Raw genomic sequence first — 22,662 nt, 5'->3', positions numbered from 1 at the left:
AGGATGGCTGAGCAACAGCTGGCCATCTTTGGAGGAGATGAGGAAGGAGAGAGGGGCCAAAGACTGCTACAGCTGCTGCCAAAACAAAGCACTCTGACCACACTCGGCTGCTATTGAGTGAAACCACATCATCTCTGAAATGTCAGCTTTTCAGGAACCGAGACATATTGTTTTTAACCTGAGTGCCATTCATTTCTGAAGCCTAACAATACAAAGACAAAGCTGCAGGATGACTCACTGTACTCATATGTGTACGCTGGCAAGGATGAGTACATTTTCAGCTCAAAATAAACTAATTTCCTCATCTTTATGCGTGCAGCCCATGGTGAAGACCATTAAACACCCCCACTGGGCCTCCTATGTCCTTTCTATTTACATTAACGTACAGTCTGCCATGTTTCTGTCTTTGTCTGGCCTGTCCCTGCAGGGCCTGTGTACACTGTATCTGTGCCATTGCTCTCATATGGAGCATGAGGCCAAAGGCCGCCTCCATTGGTCCATTTTAATTCACATTATCATGCATTGTTGTTCCCGATTACTGTTAATCAGCTCAGCCTCAGGGGGACAGAGAGGTCTGGACAGCAAAGGGTTAGTGGGAAACTCCAGTCTAGACACATATGGAGAGACGACGGGATGCACAGAACAGTGAGTGTATGTATGTATGTGAGGGGGAAGAAAAGAAAGGAGGAGATGGATTTGTTTTTCATAAGGACTATTTAGAGAAAATGCACACTCACCCCTCCAGCCTGGGTAATCCAGGATCTGTTTTCAGCTGATAGCATTAAAATAGATTTTCACAAAGAGGGTGCAGCCTGCAGGCCACGGGGATCATCTGGGAGCCACGGGGGAAGACGTGCTGGCATCCCTCCACTTTCTGTCTTTGGCTTTCCTTCCCTCCTCTTCCTCCTCCTCCTCCTCCTCCTTCTGCACTAGTCTGTCACTGTCCATGTGGATGCCCAACGTGGGGGCAGGGCGAGAGGCAATTGCCAATTTCTGGGACACCCCACCCCCAACCCTGCAGCTCTGCTGGCATCGATGCAGACGCACAGACATACAAAAATAATGTGTTAACCCTTTCCTTTTTACCCAGTAACATGTAGCCGCCGTGCGTCATTTGACTGTGCGTCACATCTAGTTTTAGGCTGATGGCTTCTCAAAGTCTGCCACTAAATCAAGTCTTCTGTCTTAGTTTAGAATATAACTCATACAAAGCATCATGGGTGTCAGTAGTTACAAATGACTCACTTCCAATACTGGAGTTGGTCTCCACGTTGTCCCCATTTCAACCAGAAACTCTCAATGTTTGATTTTAATCTCTACGAGAGCTTTCATATGTGACACATCTTTATATTGCAAAGAGAAGAGTCAAACAGACTTTGCTAACACGTTCCATCATAGCTGCTCAGCTGTTATAAGAAGCTTAAGACAAGCAGAGTTAAAAAAAATCTTTATCATAAATACCTTAAGATATGCTGTTGTGAAAACAGTTGTAAGGGATTACACTTTAATAGCAACAGAGATCTTCTCAGAAATCATTATAATCCCACTCAAAACATCATTTCTGATACATCAGATTTAGAGGTTTCAGCTGATGTCCTCTGTGTGTAGCTTTCAGGTAATGAGGAGGTGCAGTGTTTGAATGATATCGTGCAAAATACAAAAAGAAGACACATTTTTTTATGGTTATTGTGTGTGAAAAATATGCGTGTGTAAGCATCTGTGGATAGGTACCTTTCACATTTGAAAGATACGGTACCAATGCCCTTTGTTGGTGCCCAGTAACAATGCCTGGTACATGGTAATCAACATCAGTTTTTGCACTTTTGGGTGTTTATGTGATAAAGATTAAAAATATTAAAAAAACATAGAAAAATTGTTAAACAATAATATCTCAAAGTTTTTTGATTTAACATACTTATTTCTCAACATGTAAACTTGCAGTGCTGTGTTCATGTCCAGCATGGAAAATTGCCTACTCTTCTACTCCTTCACAGTCACAAGGATGTACTCAGGTACCAAAACACTGTACCATTTGATTTTACGCAAATTGATACTTGATACTACAGATGGAATGTGGTCAGTACCTATATAAGTACCTAATTTGGGACCCATCACTTGAAGCATCCAGCTTGTATGTACTTTGAGACAGAGAGCTGAACTGGAGAGTTCTTGGTAACACCTTACCTTAGAGGTCCGCAAATTTCATCGCACTTAGGTAATAATTAGACTTTTTTTTTTCTTATTTCTTTGAAATTACCCCCCAAATTTCATGAGAATTTGACGAAAATTAGCACATAACTTCTGTTCAGATTCTGTTTTGCAGTGCGTCTGTACTCACAGTGTCTATCACAATCAGGTAAGGTCAATTTACAACCCCACTCTTGGTGAATATCACATCTGAAGCCTTCAGTTGTATCATGTAAAACATTATAGGCCTAATAGTAAAGGTTTATCATTTTGCATGTGATCTCAATTATGCATATCAACAAACTGGGTACTAAAGAACTTGGTAAAATTAAATAACAGATCGCTAACTAGCAACTGCTTTTTGGGAAATTGAATTAGCACTTAACACAAGGTAATTATCAGAGGAAACAATGGACCTAACTTCTGAATTCAAGAACTAAGCAGCTATTTATCACCTGCTTCTCTGGAAATAGCAGAAATGTTGGGATACTCCTAAATATATTTTGCGGTTGGTTGTGATTTAATTTCAAATAAATTATTTGCTAATCGTCTCCTTCTTACCTTCAATTTGGAGTAAATTTCAAAGAAACTGGAAAAAACAGTAACCTATCAATTGTGATTTACGACAATAAATTTGGACATTATCTTAAAGAAGTTATGTGCTAATTTCAAAGAAATAAGATTTTTTTAAAATCTAATTTCCAACTTAGTGTGATGGAATTTGGGGACCTCTGAAGTAAAGTGTTACCGACTTCTTTTCTTAATCTGAGTTTAAATCTCTTTGAAACCTGAAGTTGTCACCCTTAATCCTTGATGCGCCGTCCTCTTTACATGTACTTAAGAATTTGTTCCGGTCTAGATATCAGATTTACTAAACAATGACTTCTCTGGCTGTAATCTAAAATGATTTTACAAAGAACAGGGCTCAGCCTGAGGAAATGTAAAAGCTCACACACACACGACAGATATATGCCTCTTTCTGGGGTGTGTGAAGAGAGTAAATGATGTGTGACTGCGCAGCATTGTTTCCACAAAGACTCCATTCCCCATCGTTTCCTCAGCAAACATCCATCAGCGTTAAATCTGTGACCTTGTTCTTGCATGTCCTTTAATTTTCTCATCCTATAAACTCCATCGCCCCTCTTGGGTTATATCACAGCCTCTTTGCATAACCAACACACCAGGGAGAGCTATCCACACTCATCTCTCCCTCAACAGTTTTTCATACCCTGACTCCTTCAAAGGGAATGTCAATCCAGAGACATGATGGAAAGATAGGAGGACATGGCTTCCTCTTCTTTATCCTGCTCGGAGACATGGGGAGAAAAAGCTTCTCTCCTAACGCTGATTCAAGATCATATTTATTCATCTGATCCATCTTCTTATTGGAGCTGTTCAGCTGTGTGGGCTCCAGGGTGGGTTTGAGTTTTGTCCCTGTGGGAGAATTACTCAAAGTAAGCACAGCCTACAGGTTGGTGAAGATTAACGAGAGCAGATGTTTAATTCTGATAAAACGCAGAAGCTAACAAACACAGACCCTACGCCGTTAGACGACCCCCTCCTTGACTCAGTTCAAGATGCTGACACACTTAGCAGTCGGGTGTTATGTTAGTTTAATTCCCTTCGTTCCCCTCCGAGGGACCTGTGACTAAACGGATTTACATCTTTCTTCCTGCATCAGTCCCAAAGGGGTGTCATCCCTCCATCTGCGACAAAATGATGAGGGGTCTTTTGAACTTAACTGGGACAGATACGAGTACACACAGAGGAGATGTGTGTTTCTGCAGTCTGCAGCACTGCTGACTCTGATGAGCTCTGATGCACCGTGCACACACACACACAGACAGAACAAACACACACACACAGATCACATGAGGCCTCTTTCTCCTCACATTCAGCTCCATTCATGGCAGCAGACTCCATTCAAAAACTTCAGGCCTAATTAACACCTGCCCTGTCCTCACAGCCGACCAACAGGCCTGCTGCTGCACGGGAGGTGTGACACTGAGAGGATCCAGCTGAACACACACACAGACACACACAAATCCTTAAGGGGGTACACACTCCATTTGTATTTCAGTCAAAGAGACTTCATAATGAGTCAAGTTGTTTATTTTACAAGTTTAAAAAAAGGAGTTATGTTAAGTGTATTTAGACTTCATCATTTTTTCATTTTATTTTGTATTTAGAGGAGTGATGAGACTGAGATACCAACAAGATGGATTAGCAGTGACTTGGGTTAAAGGGGGATACAGAGCCTGAACTGAAAAGCTGGAACTAAAGAGAGCAGATTTAAACTTTTTGGAAGGGCAGATGATTGGTCGGTAAAGTTTGAGGCCAGATCTGGTTGGGTAGTGCTTGAAAGAGTTAAATAACTGATCATGAAAAGGACAGAGACAGGGACAGAGAGACAAGTAGTGAATAAAGTTGATAAATCAATAGTGTAGAATAGAATAGAATAGAAAAAACTTTGTTTATCCCCAAAGGGAAATTCAGGAGGAATCACAGCAGCAATCAAGAAAACAAAAGTAAGAAAGTGTATAGAAAGTGCAAAAAGGTCAACAAGAAAATAGGTGATGACAGCTTGTCCATCATTCTCCAGTTCAGCCAGTCTCCACCTCCACAGGGTCCAGGACTGAGCTTCTTCAGTCATGCTCCATCTCTGTCTCCTGGATCCTGTCTGCTCACAGCAGGTGAAGCTCTTCCAATGTGGTGTTGGTGTCTGATGTTAGCTCCGTTAGCCATGTCTGTGAATAGCATGATGCTACTCTGCCCTCTGGTATCCCCTCTGTTGCTGGGTTAGCACAGCTAGCTCGTCCATCTTATTGGAGATAGATCTTACGTCCCCAATAACGATGGATGGAAGGACAGGTCCATGTCGTCACTTCTTAGCTCACACCTGAGAACCAGCACGTCAGGCCCAAAAACTGAGATCCCTCACACCCCAAAATCTTCAAACAGATGCCAAACTTTGTAACTCAAGCTGCACACCATTATTTGAAATCACTTTTTCTTTTCCAAAGACTGCTTCTCTTGAGCATCATGTGATACACGCTTTTATCCTGTATGCTATAGTCTGTCTCAAGACAGCAAATGCCACACATGTTTAAGTCCTCTCTGGATCTAAAAGTTACTTATCATAGCTTGCCTGAAGTGACATCACTTAAATCATAGTTGGCAGCAGCTTCAGTTTGCAAAGAAAATACTCGCAGGTGGAGGAACCAAAAATACTTCTGTATGAAGGTAACATAATGTTTAATAAAACGTTTGATGCATCATGCTACCAGAATGACTCAACTTAACGTTCATCCTAACAGCTACATGTTGCCTGACGGGTAATGGAGGAAGCAGGATGTGACAAGAGAGATGTATGCACAGTGAAAGGTTCTGTTTCATTCATTTTGATCTATCATTCAACCATGAGTCTATCTATATCTTGGGAATGAAAAGCCAAATGTTAGAGGTTACTGACATTTCTTACAAAGTTAATGTGCCCTTTATATCTTCCCTTATACTTTTTCTCCTCAGCTCAAACAGCTCTGCTTCATATCACTGGCAACTGTCTGTTCAACCTCAGCACATTTTGTATATTATCTATTTACTTATAACAGAGAGCACCACCACAAATGAAGACATTGAATTGTAAACAAACAACTTGAGTTACAGTTTACAGAGTTCAGCCAGTTTAATATTTCACATCAATAATAGCCTTTTTATAAATTTCAATTCTGTCCAGGGACATTCACCCCCCTTGTGTTTTGCATAGCTACAGAGTTGTGTCTGATCCCATTTTGTATAACTAATCAATACTGTGTGGATGGTGACAGAAGTGGCACTTAGCTCGGATTGATTGTGGCACAGGCAGCAATCACAGTTCATGAAAGCATGCTGGATTGTGTTTATGTGAGTGTGATGAGGCCATGTGGTCACTGCGTTGATGTTTTTTAAAGTAGCTAAAGCTGAGAACATTATCATTAAATCTAATGCTGATCACTGCAGTATTAGGCTTATTGAATTTTCATTAACAGCTCTTAATGTGTCAACCGTGTTTTGCTGATTCAGACTGAAATCTTGTTACTGACATCTTCGAATAAACTGTTCCTCCTCTTGGCCACTTAAATGATGTTCAATGCCGTTTTTTATGTTAAATCCTTTAAAATCAAAGAACTTCTGTCTACTGTATTTTACAGTATTGCTGTAAGGGATATAACACACAGTGGGGAAAATAAGTATTGAACACATCAACTTTTTTCTCATCACATTTATTTTCAAAAATGCAATTCAGCCCAAAAGTTCAATTTTGGTCTCATCTGACCAGACAACATTCTCCCAGTATTCCACAGGCTTGTCAAGATGCTGTTTAGCAAACTTTAAACCAGCTTCAACATGCCTTTTCTTGAGGAATGGAGTCTTGTGGGCTTAGCATCCATAGAGGCCATGGCGGTGGAGTGCATTGCCTATTGTTTTCTCTGTAATAATTGTACCTGCTGCCTCCAAGTCTTTCTGGAGCACTTTCAGGGTGGTCCTTGGCTCGTTGAGTACTCTTCTGACTATCTTTCTGACTCCCTGGTCAGAAATCTTGCAAGGAGCTCCTGTGCATGGCCTGTTGATGGTAAGGTGGTGCTTCTTCCACTTGTGAATAATGGCCCCAACGGAGCTGACTGGAATATTCAGGTGCTTTGATGTAAGCCTGTAACCAGCTCCATTCTGATGCTGAGCAACAACCAGGTTGTGAATGTCTTCAGAGAGCTCTTTGCCTTTACCCATCATGAGGTGTCGTATTTAACTGCTTGGTGAAAAAACAACCTTTTTTATAGGACCATCAATTTGCTCTAGCCCAGCTGATGTTGGTTTGCACTAATTGGAAGTTCAAGTAATAATTACTGACAGATTTCAGGTGGTATGGTTCATGTCCTTGCCAAAGTTTACAGACTTTCCATGGTGTGTTCAATACTTTTTTCCTGTGTTATCGAACTTAATTCCACTTAATCATTATTTATGGACCTGAATGTTGTGATTTCTTTTCATGTGTGGATTATTTGAGTTAATACCAATGTCTGGTAGAAATTTCGTTTGAGTTGCAGCTTTGTACATAAATATAATGAGAAAAAAATTGACACATTCAATACTTATTTTTTGCAAAATTTCCAGGCGTGAGTGTGTGAATAGAGCTGATATGTGGTTTATACTTTTCTTTTAACTGCCGGTATTGTGAATGATGAATTTGACACCATTAGTGGTTGGTTCTGTTATCATACAGCTAGAAAAAAGGTCATTTTGTTGGCTTTCTTCTTCTTTGACTACAGTGTCAGCATAATATGAAACGATAAGCTTTGCTTTAAAGGTTGTAGAGTGCCTTGGTTTTAATTATGGGTCTTTGGAGTTTGTCCACCCTCTAACCAAGTTATATTCAGGGAAGCAAACTTGAAATACGTTTTGTATAAAACAACAAGAACGGCTGACAAAATCTGCCACAAATATTTGTTACTGAACCCCTGAGACAAAATGTTACTGTCAGCCATCATTTTCCTCCGAGCATCATTTGAACCCTCCACCTTATCACACAATCCTCTCTCTCTGACCCTCCTCCTCCTCACTGTTCACATTTCCTAATCTCTGCTCCTCTCTCCTCTACATCATCCTCTCCCCTCCTTTGAGCCACTGTCCCCCTACCTGCCCGTCTGTGCTGGTACAGCCCCGTCTCTCTGCCTCTGTCAATGTGTTTTGCCCTTATAAGGAGAGAGCACAGGCAGACTGTACTAACCGCGTGAGCTTGGTGGGGGTGTTTCAAGGGCAGGGAGACCACAGCCACTGTAACAGGAGGGTGAGATGGGAGGAGGATGGAGGGGAGCATGGAGCTACCGCACTTCTGTCAATGACTCCAGTAAGGCGACAGAAATAGGCACAGAGGGGGAAGAGGAGGGGGGAGGAAGGTGAGGAGAGGAGAGGCAGGTGGATGTGTGTGTGTGCGTGAATGTAAATGCTTGGCTGTGGAGATGTTACTAAGAGACAGAGCACCTCCAAGAAACAGTTTTCTCACACAGCCAAAGTCCATCCACACTGACAGTGTTTGTTTTCCACGCTCTGGTTTTCTCTCCTCTGATGCTGAGAGTGTGTCTGCATGCTGCCAGCTCACCAGCTGCCCACATGCTCATCGATATAGAAGTGTAACATTTAGCTGGTGAGAGTCATGGAGGGAGAGTGTGGGCTTCAGTACGCACGTCCATAGTGCAACGTGACTGGTCCAGGCCTCAGATGTTCGGTCTTTTGATGAGATCTGTAAGATAACCTTTGACTGGGTGAACCTCGTCATACCCAAAACAACTCATGTGAGATTATTGCTCATGTTCATGAAGATTATCTTTAAAGAAAGCTGCACTGATCTCACATTGCTCTTGAATAACTTAAAGCTTTTTTTTTTCCTCAGAGGAGGAATTGATGTAGAATTGATGTATTATTGTTGTGTTGTGCTGTTTTCTTTCCTTAACCTGTTGCCCACATTATGTAAACAGAGAAGGCAGCATTATAATCAGACACTTTCTAACTTCTTCCCTACTTCAGATCCAAACTGTAACACAACTCGAAACTCCTCCTGGCACCTCAAAAGACCTCTAATAATGTTTATCTCTAGGGCACCTGTCCTCCTGAACCCTCTGTGACCTTCCTGTGCAGCATTTGAGGCAGACCCTTAAATAGAGTAAGTGTCAAAGATCAAACTCTGTGATTATCTTCATCATCAGGGAACATGTTAATATTTTTTTCTCCATCTGTTGTGAGTGAAACTTGTTCCCCTCAGACATAAAGAAGCTCACATCTAACAGGAGTCTGGTTCTGCTCAGGGATTCTGCCTGTTAAAGGGAAGTTTTTCCTTGCTGTTGTAACTTAATGAATACTGCACTTTACTGATGGTTGGTTGAGTTGTGATCAAACCCTTTAGCTTGTCATGATGTTTGTTAATATGTCAGTGTGTTCTGGTTCCTTTCTTTTTGTAAAGTGCCTTGATATAATATTTGATGTGATTATGACTAAATCTTTATTGACTGACTATTGATTGATTAAGCCAGGGGTAAAATATTGATATACTGATGCCAGTGTTGGGATCAGTGTTGATCACATTGAAACTTAAGTTTCAGTTTCTCTTCTCTAGGATGAATTTAAACACACTTACAAACACAATAAACCTTGCTTTGAAAATTGGAAATGTATTGATTTTCATTTTATGTAATTTTGTTTAAGTGTGAGAGGAAGTGTGTTTGTAAGACCCTGTGTGTGATGTGGCTCTCCGTAGTACCACGGTAATTTTTGTGGCTCTTGGTCTCTAACTGGTTGGCCACCCCTTGAATAAACATTTACCAAGGACAAAATCTCTTTCCCTTTAAAAGAAAAGTACAAATCATTATCATGTATACATCTTCTTCCTCACTTTGACACACTCTTTTTGAAGTATACCTTTTTTGAGACATTTTCATATTTGCATTCCAGCACATTTCTTAGAGAATTTAATGACAGCCCACTTTTTTTTTCCTAGATAACAGTCAAAACAGAGCCCCTTGTGGCAACTTTCTAGTTTTACAGCAAAATCATACTTGTTTACACCTGGTTTAAGGAAAAAAAAAACACACAGTTCCAGTCATACAATGTGTACATGAGGGGTGAAGTCTTGGCATCAAACAGAAGTGAATAAAGGCCATAAGTGTTTGGATCTGACAGGAAGGCGTGTTGTATTTGTTTTCCAGATGTCCTCAAGATCCCCTCAGCTCCACTTCTTCAGCTGTGTCTGTGTCAATCAACCCTATCTCACTCCTGTCGCGTGTGACTTGGCTTTAGTTTGGATTGTGTGGTGACAAAGAAGGCTCCAATCAAATTTCTCTTCTTCTGGCAGGACCCAGCTCAAATTAAGCCCTTACCCTCTCTCTGCACACTTCCACTTTGTGCTCAAGTGGAGGGTTTGTCACACTGAGCGCTGTCTGAACCTCCGACTTTGGAGTGGGTTGTTGAACCTTTCAGTAGAGGAAGTGTGTTACACCTTTCAATGTTCCCCATAGAAGATGCCCTCTTAAGGAAAGTTTCATGTAATTACTCAAAGTTTGACAGTTTTGAAAGCACAGCTCGTTTATTTTAGTTTAGTTTAAAAAGTTAATGTTTAGGACTTTAAGAAGTGAGCAGAGAAAATAAACGGATTGGTTTTTCATATCATACAGTAGTTTTGAAGAGTCTTTATGATTGTTTTTCTTGTAAAATAATTAAATGATGCCTTGGTGTGGGACTCTACATTCAGCAAAAACCAGGACTTTTACCTTGGAGAATTTCTTAACAGATTGACTGAGGAGAGACTCATTTTTGAAATATCCACTGGCTCATCTTAACTCCTTGTAGAAGTTTTTTAAGAGGGTTGATGGGGAAAAATCTAGAAAAAATCAGGATGTAAATTTCATCTATTTTCCTTTTCTGCATGCTGCCCACTTCAGAAACTCCAGGAAGTTAAGTGCATGAGGAAGTAGACTTTGTTGTGTTTGTAAGCCTTTGGTGGCTAAGATGAGTCAAAACAATGTGTCTGCAGAGCCTGAGACTGCGCCTCATGGCCTTGAACTCTAGGACCTTTTTGTTGTTGTGACACAGTTGGAGTTAAGGTAAGGGTAAAGAGAACAGTCAGACACTAAAAATGAAAACATTTCTGACTAAGAATTGCGTTACTGTGTAACAATAGGTGTTGATGCTGTATAAGAAATGTAGTCCTGAACTTGTAGCCCATGAAGAAACTTGTTACTCTTTACTTACACGAGCAGCATTTAGGCAGATGTGGCTGTGAGAGCATCTGTAGAGCATCCTTTCACTAACTTGACTGCTTCTCTATTTTAACATTTCCATTTGGCCTTATCTCAAAATTTCTCATGGTGAATGTGATGATTCATTTATTCATTTATCTTCTTAACCCCTCAGCCTGTGCAGGGTTGTGGGTGGCTGTTATTGGGCGAGAGGCAGGGTACACCCTGGACTGGTCGCCAGTCAATCACAGGGCTGACACAGAGACAACCATTCACGCACACACTCACACCTCTGGACAATTTAGAGTGACCAATTAACCTGGTGAGCATGTTTTTGGTCTGCATGAAGAAGCTGGAGTACCCAGTGCGAACCCACACATGCACGGGAAGAACATGCAAACTCCACACAGAGAGGCCCACCGGCCAAGCTGGAAATCGCTGGTAACCGGTGACCTTCTTACTGTGAGGCTGCAGCGCTAACCGTTGCACCACTGTGCAGCCAATGTAATAATTCAGTCAAAGTTAGAGACACACACACACATCAACCTGTCACAGAACCTTTTTCATCAACACAGAGAGATTCTTCACAAACCATCTCACCCAAACAGCTCTCTTTACTGAATTTATTCTCTTCCTTCCTGTGATATTTCTGTCGAAGATCCTCTTAAAATAAGTGTCCTCATCTCTCTTTTTCTCACCCCAGCCTGCTCTCTCACTGTGTTCCCACTTAATGGCACTGGTGCACTTTACTCCTCCTCATAATTCATAAAGCATGGCTTCATAAAGACTCATCTGAGGACAGACTCACACACCACAGGCGGTCTGTGCCATTCATGCAATGGCAAGCAGGACGGGGCAACTGACCTAAAAAATAATAGACACTGTATGAATAATCCAGGTGGCTGCACCTTATGCTGGTTGGCAATAATGCTTATGTATGAATATTTCAGTTCCAACAGACCTCTCTTTCTTATATCGAGCTGGATCTCAGACAGAGCGCTTTTTTTGTTTGTTAGCTTCATAAAACCATTACAGATGATAAAACTCTTAATTTCACACCTGAAATGATGTTAAAGGAGAATTAAGAGTATCATAGTTATCTGATAAAGAGCATGGAACAAAGACCTCAACGCAATTATCCAAGTTAATGAACAGCTTAGCAGTCATTAATTCATATTTATGTACTGTGGGAGTGTATACAGTGTGTGATACTGGAGGCAAACTTTCCTTTCAAGCTTATGCAAATTGACTCACTCACCATCCTCTCTCTGTATCCTTGGATACCGGTTATGTGTTCTCCTTCACTGCAGAGCTGCTCTCTTTCAGAACAATGAGTGTAGATCAGGTGATGATCGTGTGTCGTGGTTGAGGTCTGCATTGTCACACTCAAACACAAACACACACACACACACACACACACACACACACACACACACACACACACACGCACACGCACACACACACACACACACACACACACAAAGGAAGACAGAGTTTCACAGCGTGGTGAGATGTAAACAATCCATCTGTTGGTCAGGTGGCTTCAGTACAAGGCCTCACATCAAAGTGGATGCTTATTCACAGACAACAGGCAGAACTCACCTTCTTCTGTGTGGTTTCAAAAAGAGCATCCAGATCAGAGCACATCTGAGCCATAACAGAGATGCTTTCTTCAGCTTAGGTATTTGATATATTTGAAAGGCTCTGACTGATCAGAGTTTATGTTGGGGGTATTTGAAGAGGAGGAACTAGAACAGGTTGGGTTTTTGAGTCAGGATAATGAGTCAGGGAGGTCACACGGTCATGTGTGAAATGCCCTGCAGACAGGTCAGGCTGCCATGTTTTAAGTGCCCAGCACCAAAACCAACAGATGTGACCATTAGTGTGCTGCTGGGGCCTCAGATTTCACATGTATCCTGAGGACTCGCATCTGCACCTTTTCACCCGACAGATGGATGCAAACACCACCCCACTGACTCCAGCAGCACAGCAGCACAGCAACATGCTTAAAGAAAATGATGTAAGTTTTCTTCAACTGGTTTTTGTTGTGGTTGTATCTCTTGGACTCTGAAGCCGTTCCACCTCCTCCCTCTGCTTCTTTGCATGGATCCGTACAGATAAACTCTTGTCTGAGTGTGTTATGAAACTCTTACACACTCTCACACCTCTCCAAAATGAAGAGCTCTCTTTTCCATTCTTTTTTTTTTCCATTCTGCCGTTTCCTCTGTTATATTCTACCTTCTTTTCCTCTCTGTGGTGCTCAGCTGTCGGCTAACAGGAGGGTGTCGACCACTGCAGCATCACTTCTTTCCATTCTCTGTGTTGGACTACAGAGAGCACAGGTGCATTCTGGTACACAGAGTCTCCTCAGACTTTCTTTACAGACACTTTCTTGTGTGAATGCATTGCCTGAGACTATTGCAATCATGTTATTTTTCACCGCATGACATGAGGTATAATTAATTTCATTTTTCTACTGTGGTGTGTGATTACAGGGAAGTTAAGGTGAAAGCAAAACTGGTTTCAGCGTGTCGGTTTGAATGGTATTTAGCAATGTCGGAAAAAGTGTGACAATGTGAAAGTAGCAGACAGAAGATCCACTTCTCAGACAAGACCGCCAAAACAGGAAGACTCGCCTTTATTATTAGACGTTAGCTCTCCCTCTGCTTTTCATTTAGAGCAACAGCCAACACACAGCCTCCGTGAAACACTTATTTTTAAGGGCAGTCTGTTCTAAATAAGCGATAGCTTTCATGGTGGTATTTACTACTTGCAAGCTATTGTAGATGATTGATCAGATAATGATCTTCACATGTTTTTTCCCCTACAACTCCCCATAACTTAAAAGTTTGCTTTTTTGGTTATACAATAGATCAAATTAAAGGGGCTGTGAGGAGTTTCTAAGGATCTTTAAAAAAAGTCTTTCTTCTAGATTTATGCCTGATTGTGATCCACACTTTAAAATGAGATTATCAGCACCAATATTTTAGGCTACAGGTTATTTCAAAATGCTACTTCTTAGCTTCTCGATGGGGTCGCGTAGGACCAGATTGATTTATAGCATGTCTCGGTCTCTATGACAACACCACGCCAACTGACAAAGTTAAGTAGTGAGAAGAGATATCCGTGTTTTCCTCTGCTGAAAACTACTGCTGTGATTAACTTTTTAGTGGTTACAGAAGCCTAACAGACAGAAAAAGGACGGAAAAGCAGAAGAAAGCTAAACGGGAGAGTCATAGCCCACAGGCTAAAGGCTAACACAGGAGCTAGCTCCAGCAGTTATTCTGCAGTGGTCTGTTCAAACTTGCCAGCTGCACTAAATATTAAGTGTTTTTACATGACGTAATCAACTCGAGCTCGACCATGTTGGAGGCACTCTCGCAACAGAATTGCATTGAGTTTCCAAGTATGTATGATTGTTGTCGCACAAAATGGTATGTGACTGCTGTGTTTTTTCCTGCACTAATTGGTTGGACTGAGAAAAAAACATTTCATATGCTTTTCATTACTAAAAGTTATAGATCGGAGTGAAGAAGGGAGAACATTGTGGTTAGCGAAGCTCCATCAGGATTTCCAAGATCATCTGTCATTAATCTCAACATTCAAATTTTTTCACAGAATTTCCTGTCATGTAGATCATGTTCTCTGCCCATAATGCCTTAAAATCACACTTTAGTAAAAGAAAATATATGATGATGGAGTATAACTTTGATTCAGAGGTAAATCACGGCAACAATAGTACATAAGTAAAACTCAGAGATTTTTCTCTGGAAAGAACATCATTTTATTCCATGGACCTCCTCTTCCATGAAAATTACAGTTTTACTATCTTTGTTTTATACCTTAGGGTAGATGATTATAAGGATGCTAACTCCTCATATGGGTCACTTCTGCTATTAGGCGTAATTTTTCGAAATATCTTCTTTTTCTTGCTGGCTGAGTCCTTCACAAAGAGTTTTACTGTACTCCACACTTCCACACTTGTTGGCGGATAGGACATCTTAAAATCATATTTTCCCAAGACTTCTACCTCCGGCCATCCAATATTTACGTTTGTGTACCTCCAGCGCAGCCGCACATCCGGGTATCTACCCAAATCATGACGACAGTGCAAACACCCTCGAGACAGCTATTAAACTACATACAAACTGACTGTGTTTACTTGTTCACACGTTAGCCTACAGATACGTGGAAGCACCGGGCTACCGATAGCACTACATAAAGCTGACTACTACAACCATTGATTGCTGTCACGTTTCAAACCGTAGCGCTACGTAACTGTACTAATAAATACCTTACCTCAGTCTTGAACAAAGAAAATTTGTTTAATCCGATCTCCATTTAATGCCGAAACAAACAAACACCTCACTAAAAGTAATTTACGACAGTGTGCGTGAGTCCAAATAAAACAGATCCTCCTCATAGCATCTCTAAGGTATTAGCACAGTACTTCAATCACCTGGCAAGCTGACTTAGACACAGCCATCCCACATTACCTGAACTGGTGTAAAGTCTTTGTGATTGTCTCTGGTCTATAAAGTCTTGATGTAAAGGTAATCTTAAATCTGATTGCTATTGGTACTCTGTACTTTTCCCACAGTGGTTATAAAGTTGTAGGTGAAAAATTCTCTTTTTCTGTCAGATATTTCTGATTTAGAACATGGTCAGCAGGATCATCCTGTGGAGCCTCAAAATAAGTAAAACAAAGCCTGTGGATTACCTTGTACTGAGTAAATTTAGCTTCTTGTGTATTTCCAGGTAGCACTTTTAACATTTCCTCCTCACCCTCAGCTCACCTCTGGTCCCTCTGTCTCTTTTAAAAACACCATTATTGTCACAGCGGAAGTGGTTCTTAAACTTTCCTCAACACCCTCATGTAACCTGATTAGAGAAAGGGCAGCAGGTCTTTTTAACCTGATTCTGGCCTAAATTTGGCAGCCATGCAGACTGTGGCCGAGCACTGCACGGCTGCACTCGGTCTTTAGCTCTTTCATGCTGCTCCAGTTTCCCCGGGTGGGCTGCCATAGGCACTGGTCTGGGTACAAGACCACTACACAATAGACATTCTGTCCCCACCACCACCCACTCACACACACACAAATGTACACAGAGTGACGGTTTAGCCACGGCTCATTTAACCATGGCCTCTTGTTGCTGCGACCCTGAAGTGAGAGTCCTACCAGGAGTTCATGTCAAGCTCTCACAGAGTGATGAGGACACACACAAAAGTTTGCACACACATGGATGTTTTTATTTTTTAGAGCATTAACGAACATCAGCTCGGTGTTGCTTGTGGCTTCTGTTTGTTCTGACAGTGAACGTGAACACACACACACTCACACTGCCTTTAACCACAAATAATGTGAGTTTCCTTCCCCTCTGCAGCACGAGTGATGCTCGGCAGTCACCCACACAGAGTGCAAAAATACACTGCTGCACATCCTTACTCACCATGATTCACTTTCACATCGTGTGGACAGAAAAAGTCACTCCGCTGCTGAAACAATGTCAAACACAATACAACTCTGCACCACACACACACATTCACACAAATGCAAACACACACTCACACAGTAGTACCCCCTCCTCTCTTTGCCAGAAGGCTAGTGGGAGATGTTAGTCAAAGGGGGAGGGGGTGCTGTGAGGACATGCTGGATGTGTGTGTGTGTGTGTGTGTGTGTGTGTGTGTGTGTGTGTGTGTGTGTGTGTGTGTGTGTGTGTGTGTGTGTGTGTGTGTGTGGTGTGTGTGTGTGTGTGTGTGTGTGTGTGGTGGGGGTCTTTGTGAGTGAGAGAAGTAGGAGGAGAAGGGGAGTGGGAGGGGGACATAGCGTTCTATTTCTCATAGAGCGACAGCTGCTGTCTTTAGTGCAGAAAGAGAGAGAGAGAGAGAGAGTGCAAGCAGGGGAGAGGGAGGGCTGCGTGGCGTGAGGCAGTGCGTGTGCTCAGTGTTTAGGTGAATCCACAGCCCTCTGGCTCACAAGGATAAAGGAGTCTCTCCAAGGAAGGCAGAGAAAAGCAGCACAAGGACTTGCCCCTCTTTTTGAAGCATCCTCTGTCGCCTTTCTGTCTTTTCATCCCCTCACGAGCCACCAGCTCCTGGTGCCTGTACTCTGTCTGCTTTTCCCTCCATCTCTTTTGTTCCCTGCATCCGTCTTCGTTCCTCAGTCCAGAGAGAAGGGAAGCGAAGAGAAGAGTCAGAGGCATCATCCTCCCCTCCTGCACGCCCAGCCGGTAAGACGAGCCTCTTCATTTTCTCCCCTCATTTCCTCCCTCAGCATTGCTACATCCTCCCAGCTCGGGGAGGAAGGGGCCTGTTAGTCCCACCCTGCACCTAAAGGAGAGGCTGGGAGCTGGAGGAGGAGGCTGAGGCAGAGGGATGGATGTGGGTTAGACTCTCTGGCTGATGGCTGCGTGTGTGTTAAGTGGATTCTTGGGTTGAGGGATGGTACCAGTGGGTGCCTGGGGGTGGAGGACCTGGATGTGGAAGACTACCGTGGGTCAGGATCCTGGGGGCAGGGAGGGAGCAATGAATTTGGCCCAACTACACCAAACCTCATGGGGCTGGTCAACTGGGGCTTGTCCTCTTTCACTGCAGTGCTTAGCCAGAGCTGCACGGTCACTGACACAGCCACACACACAAACACACACTCCACACACACACACACACACCTCAGCAGCGATCTATTCCTCTTCTGTGTATAAGCAGGAATGCATGAGGAGAATATAAAGTGCACATATGCTCATGTGTGTATGTTTTTAGTGATGGATGATGGTTTGGTCATGGGACATATGTGACCTAGAACCATCACTGCACATACATCATAGAGCATACTGACACACACTGGTGTGTATCTGTGTGTGTGTGTGAACAATGTGAGTAAATTGCATGTCAGTGAATCCTCCTCGCCATTTCAGCTCAAGCATTTGATGAGGGTTTGTCAGCCTCACCAGAAAAGCTTCTCAGTCGATGCTGAGAGATAGAAAGAGGAAGGTGTTTATGAGGTGTGTGTGTGTGTGTGTGTGTTTGTGCTGGGAGGTCTCTGCAAACAGCCTGCTAAAAACAAAAGCCCCAGATTGCACTGATGCTGATCAGGAGGGGTGGGTGCATGCGACTCGAGTGGAAAACTGGGAGGAGGGAAGGAGGAAAAACCTGAATGGAGGGATGAATGAATGAATGAGGGATAGGGCTTTTCAGGATCGTTTCGTTCCTTCAAATGTGGAAGAATTCTGCTGGAGGGAAAAAAAAAAAAATAGCCGACGGTGAAGTTGAGAGGCAGAGCTGAAAGGGTGAAGCTTCCTACCTACATACCTCCCTCCTGTGTGACTCTGCAGGTCTTTGTGTGGGCAGGAGAGAAGGAATGAGGGAGTGATGGATAAATATGAAGGTAGATGGAGAAAGCATGATGGAGTGCTGTGTGTGTTTGAGGCGGTATGGGCGGGTGGAGAGGTAGAAACAGACAGGAGAGGTGTGTAATTGAAAGATCTGGTCGCTGTATATCCCTCTGTAATCTACTGACTGCTTATAATCCGTGTGAGGAGATTAAATGATGATTTACTGCCATGTTGACTTTTATGACACAAACACACACACACACTTACACAAACAGTAATCTAATAATAGATAATTTAGTTTAAAGGAGGTCATGTTTGTGTCAGTATGTTATGTTACTTTATCAATCACATGCTTTTAATGCAAGTATCTGTATGCACATGCACATCAGTGTAAAATGAAAGGTAAATAAACACACACAGGATTGTTCATGCTAGATTATATATGCACAGAAAGACATAAAATAGAATTTGACAGATTATTTCAACCTTAATCAAAAATTGTGAATATGTGTGTTTACATATTGTACAAATATTTTTCATTCACACACAGTCATCTCAAATAAAATCCAACCCTGCTTACATTTCTATAGCTCTATGTTTGAATAGGGAGAATATGCTTAAAGCTTGTCATGGTTATGTTATACAGTGAGTGATATGTAGGTCTTAATGTGCACTCTGCATTCATGAATCTAAATATGTAGATCAGAATTTATTTACATGTATGAATAAAAAGCAAGCGAAGCTAACATGCTAGCTCTGTGCTGATAAGTCCATTAATCAGTCAGGGTTTGCCCGTGTATCACTCTTTTCTGGCTCTATGATGGAATGGTAGCTCCTGTGGTATTTACTCCGCTGTTGCTAGGACACTCCCTTTGAACATTTTAACCGAGCCTTCTCATTGGCCTGCTGCGATGATGCAAGATTCCCTCACCCCAAATCTTTCCTGAGCGCCCATAGAAACATGCCCGTCTGCATTTCCTCCTCTCCGCTCGCTCCTCCGCTGTCACTCTTTGTCTCACACCCGCCTTCTCCTCCCCTCCCATCCTGTCCGTCAGCATCTCTCCCTCTCACTCCGTCATTAACGCATTAATTTCTCCTATAGTCAGTCTGTCTTCCCTTTATTCGCCTCTCCAGTCAGTCCTCATCATCTCTGTGCATTCTGTCACTTCCTCTACCCTCATCCAGTCAAACCATGGGTGTAAAACGGTGTTGGCAGCATGTGGTCATGTCTTCCAGTGCTGCACAATTGCTGCGTCCTGCTGTCTTGCGGAGGATTAGTGCTCTGTGCATCTCACTATGTCCTATTTCCTCTGCTCATTTGAGGAGCAGCACCTTATTATGTTTCCTTTGCATGTGTCAGGATTATCAGGATTGACAAGGCGGAAGACAGGAATGGGAGGTTGGGGGTGTAGCGTCATAGAAAGCTGCTTTTATAAGTCTTTTAATGTACAGCTCTCTATGTATTCAATCATTCCCGCTTGACAGTGTAGATATGTTTATACAAGGCACGGAGCAATGTTATTATTGCAATTACCTAGAGTTCACAGGTACGCTCATTTCCCACGATGCCACATATTCAGTGCTACAGAAGTGTGATATTACATGTTGAGGGAGCGGGAATGGAGGACGGGGGCATGTGAGGTTAGAGGAGTGAAAAAAAGAGAGAACAGGTAAAAAGAGGAGAGGGGAGGGTGAGTGTTGTATTAGCTGCTTTCTCTGCATTTATCACCTTCCCAACACGGCCAGCGCAGCTCATCAGGGGTAATGATGTGAAATGATCTCCTGAAGCCGTCACTGAACTGGACGTGGCCGAGGTCGCGGCAAAACCCAGGCTGACAGTCTGTAAAATGAGGCTGATGAGTGATGTGTACGATGACACAGAAATGTGTGGAGTCCCTCAAAATGTCAAGGTTGACGCCTGAAAAGTGTTGTGTCAAAACATTTCAACACTGGATGGACACAAATTAGGTCAGCGTGGAAGAGCTTTTTAAAGCCTGGAGTGTTGCATCAGAGTGAAAGATGAAGTCACGTAAATAAGGTTGTATTGGATCAAGGAGCCAACTGTCTACGGTTTAATTTTTAAGAGAAATGTACAGAGAAAAACTCAATCCTATAATTACCTCCATCAAGGAGGTTATGTTTTTGGAGGAGTTTGTCTGTGAACTACATAACTCAAAAAGGAACAAATAGATCTTTATGAAATTGTCAGGAAATGTTCAAAATAGGATAAGAAAGAAGTGATTGACTTTTGGAGCTGATCCAGATCACCGTCTGGATCCAGTAATTTTTTTAAGGGATTCTTTATCATTGTGAGATAGGGCTGTTTTCACCATATGTGTATGTAACTCAATGATAAATGGTCGGATTGCTTTGCAAAACAATACAAGACAAGGTCACCATAATTTCTGACTGATGTTAAAGTACGATCCAGATCCTGACAATATTCTGGATACTAAGATCTGGAATATGAAATATGTACTGGGTCATCAGAATTTACAACACTGTCAGGAAACAAATTATCATACAAAACTGAGGCTAACACCAAGGAAGTATAACATTAAAGTAGGACTAAAGTGTTGCGTGACAATCACAATATGCTTGGTGGAGGTCTGCGATCTCTGAGTGCTTTTCTAGTTGCACTTGTGAAAAGAGAAACAGTGATTTAGATGCTGATTTAGTACTTTTTTATACACAAAAGCTTATTAGACAGACCTCCAGTAATATTCATGATTCCAGAAACAGGTGGCTGGACAACCGTGTCCCGCTCAATCCTTTAATTGAAGAATTACATTTTCCATATGTTTGTCCATGTGTATGTCTGTCTGGTTGTCTAAACTAAACCCATGTTTTATCTAAACTCTTCTAATCTCACCGACTCGTAGACCCATCTGTCAGGCACCAACATCTGTCCTTCAAACATCTGCCTCTGGAGCTTTCAGAGCCGCCTTCGATGTTCCTTTTGTTTTCTCTGGAGTTAAGAGGTTTGCTCAGACTGGTATTAAAGCTGGGACTGAGATTATCGTGGAATTGAAGTTGTGATCCGTCTCTACCTGGTAAGCTTATGGTTCTGGAGCTGGTATTGTCAGAAGTCAGGGATTAGCCCTCAGATCAGAGATGATCCTGTTAAAGAGGGTCAGGCTGGTGAGGGTGTGGATCCTGATAGAGCACTTGAGTATGTTCTGTAAATTCTGGATCAGAGCAAGGCAGACAAAAAAAGACACGAGTGCTAATCTTCCAGGAAGTCTGTGTATTAATCTTGGGATTCTTAGAGATGGGGAAATAGAAGTGATGCATGATTTTTACCTTATGTGACTAATTTTTACAAAACATTTTACCACATTTCTGATGCATATAGCTTTTCTTTTACCAATCAGAACTTCACTTTGCAAACTCTATCTCAACATTCATGTGATCTAGATATTATTTACATCCCACAAAATAAGTCTGTGTGGCCTTATTCCCCTGACATGATGTCAAAGCTTTGTGTAACATTTCTCTCCAAACAATACTCTCTAGAAGCTACCTCCCATCAACAGCTGAGGCTGTTAAAGACTGAAAAAAGTCTCACTCTGTTGGCTCGAATCATCCGGTACAACACCTTTGAGATTTTGCTCTCCTGGTGGATGTGAGTTTGATGTTTCTGAAAATTGGTTTTGTGCTGTGAGTCAGCTGAATTTGCTCCAAAAATTTCATGAAACAGTCCAGAAAAACAAGTAAGACCCAAAACAATTGATGGGACAAGTAGACTTATCACAAAGGTTTTGTTTTGTTTTAACATAATGTGGATGTGGTGTCAATATCAGGGGCAGCCTCTGCCATAACGACCTTTTAAGGGACTTTCTGATTTAGACTGGTTCAGTGGAAATAGGTTTGAAGCTGACCCCACTCCACTCCAGGTTTCTATAAAAGTTGATTTAACTGAAAATTAAATCCTCCTACTCTCAGCTCACTTATGTTTAAAGAAACAGGACCCAGGGCTCTTTAAAATACCTTGTCTGACAAGTTTTGAAAAGTGGGGCTCGGATTAAAAATGATTTCTGTGACATGAGAAAATAGTTCCAGGAGACAGTGAGATTTAATTTCCCCCGACGAGGGGCTGGAGATGTGATAACTCATAGATCATAAAGCCTAACTCTTGATATCGTATGGCACTTTCTGAGGCTACTGAAAGTCTTATTAAAATCTGTTAACATCCTTGTTATGCGTGTCCTGCTGAAACTCTGAAATGTGTGATATAACATCCAATAAGACAGGAACATGGGCCTCTGTGAATCCTCTGCTGCCTCTGTGAGTCGACTCCTAACCAGACATGACTGAGCTGGGCTATCTCTACTTTTTATTTCAGTGACAGAGAGGATTTATGCATATGGTCAGATTA

At 42.1% G+C, this 22,662-nt stretch overlaps 1 protein-coding gene across 1 annotated transcript in view; it reads left to right on the top strand.

Annotated features, from left to right (window-relative positions):
- The first annotated feature begins 16,825 nt into the window (after positions 1 to 16,825).
- Positions 16,826 to 22,662, top strand: part of fam49al (family with sequence similarity 49 member A, like) — a 45,997-nt gene continuing 40,160 nt past the window's right edge. The window contains exon 1 of the mRNA XM_074686486.1: positions 16,826 to 17,183. The gene's annotated coding sequence lies outside the window, so the exon portion shown is untranslated. The remainder of the gene's footprint in view (positions 17,184 to 22,662) is intronic.

Source organism: Halichoeres trimaculatus, unplaced genomic scaffold (assembly GCF_033239565.1).
Source record: "Halichoeres trimaculatus isolate MK-OKI-2021-1 unplaced genomic scaffold, fHalTri1.1 fHalTri1_scaffold_14, whole genome shotgun sequence".
In the NCBI taxonomy this organism is placed as follows: domain Eukaryota; kingdom Metazoa; phylum Chordata; class Actinopteri; order Labriformes; family Labridae; genus Halichoeres; species Halichoeres trimaculatus.
The sequence above is the reverse complement of the archived record's forward strand: the minus strand, read 5'-3'. Positions and strand labels throughout refer to the sequence as shown.